This window comes from Octodon degus, unplaced genomic scaffold, assembly GCF_000260255.1.
Source record: "Octodon degus isolate 3935 unplaced genomic scaffold, OctDeg1.0 scaffold00038, whole genome shotgun sequence".
Lineage (NCBI taxonomy): Eukaryota > Metazoa > Chordata > Mammalia > Rodentia > Octodontidae > Octodon > Octodon degus.
In genome coordinates, this window is record NW_004524614.1 from 3,302,767 (window position 1) to 3,304,494 (window position 1,728).

Below are 1,728 nucleotides of genomic sequence, written 5' to 3' on the forward strand. Positions count from 1 at the left end.
TGAATGACCTCTGCATGAGTACACAAAGCCACAATCATGGAGTGAAAGTTGGGAGATGCACCTGTAATGAAGGCTGAGTATCAGAATCTGGGACCCCTAGTAGCCCCTTCACATTGCCAAGTTCCCAGAGTGGATGAGAGAAAGACAGTCGTGGGAGACTACCAGCAGTTGGAGATCAGACTGGGGGGAAACCCGACTGACAGGCTGGGCTGGTGAGCAAACTGCTCCAGCAGTCAGAAGCCAGGTCCAGCTTGAGTTATACAGGATCGAAAGCTTACATTGATGCCCTCTTCTCACCCTACACCCAGCACTGTTTCTGGGGGTGGACTGTGTGAACAGAGACCTGTCCTGGCTTGAGCTCCTTGCCCCGAGGCCAGGGAAAGGAGCCACATGTCCAAAACAATAGAAACAAGAAGTCACATGTCCAAAACAATAGAAAGAAAACTTTCTTTTATTATTCTTTATTTGATTGTATTCTTTTTTCTTTGTATTCTACTTTTCTTTCTTTTTTTTTGTCTTTGCCATTTTCCTCTTTCTATACATTTCCCCACATTCTTCCACTGTTTTCTCCTTTGTCTTTTAAGAGTGTGTCTGTGTATAATTTTTCTTCTTGTCATTTTTTCTCCAGATATAGTTTATAGTAAGGCAATTTACCCTTGTCCTTTACATCTATCCTACATTTTTTAGTGAATAGTAAAGCAATTGCATTGCATGATGAAAAACTAAAGCTATAAGAAGTATGGATAGTAAACAATAATCATTAAGTTCTCCTGAAATTCTACATTTTTTTTCTTTTCATTTTAGGCCAAAAAAATAAAAAAGATTATAGTCTATTAGCTAGTTGCTTGTTGTTCCTTCAACAAAACTGCATAGTTTAGTAGCTGCACAACAGTAAATATCTACATTTTTGGAAAACCCTGAAGGTTTAATATTTGTGCTGACTTCAAAGGCTAATGTCATCACCTGTATTGGTGAGAGTCAGAGTTTCTTTTTCCTTTCCTGCCATGTTGGTACTGAGCTAATTCTACTTGTGACACCTTCACTGTAGGTTTTTGTGGGTCTAATGCAGCATGAGTGGTGTCCCCTGTGCAGTTAGCTCAGCCTGGATCCTTCGTGACCCATCAAGTTGCAAAGTACTTCTGCTATACCTCCCCTCTCGCCTTTTTGAAGCATTTTCAGCAACTCTGCATTTCTTTCCTTTACTTCTTTGTACTTCCCTCCCCCCTCCCCCGACCCCCCAAGTGCTCACATTCTCCACTGGATTTTAGCATCTTTCCTTTCCAGTTCCCACTTTAGTCTTTCAGTTCTTCCGTCTTGAGGACCCACTTCCTTACACTCTTGTCAGCTGTTCTCTTCTTTTTTCCTCAAAGAATTTTATGAACATCATCTTCCAGCCTATTGACGAAGCCACCATCATGCAATAAAGCCTGAGAACTCAATTCCTCAGTCTTCTTACTAATGGGGCCTTCAGATGGGAAATCTGCTAGTGATGCTGAGAGGTTTGCCTCTTCCTTGCTGGTTCTTTTATGTTTTGATGCATAACCTTTGAGCCACTTGAAGCATTTTCAGTGTTTTCATCCTCCTTTTTGTGCTCCTTATATTCTGGCAACAATGCCTTCCCAAGATCAGCTTCAAACGTTCCAGGTGTCAGCTGTACATCTCTCTGTCTTCACACTGGCCAGTTTTCTTTTTCTTGATCCTTCTGCACTGACTTTGACAAGGGAAGGT

At 41.6% G+C, this 1,728-nt stretch overlaps 1 pseudogene; it reads right to left on the reverse strand.

Annotated features, from left to right (window-relative positions):
• Positions 1-959: 959 nt before the first annotated feature.
• LOC111816721 overlaps positions 960-1,728 on the reverse strand; it is an 18,898-nt pseudogene continuing 18,129 nt past the window's right edge.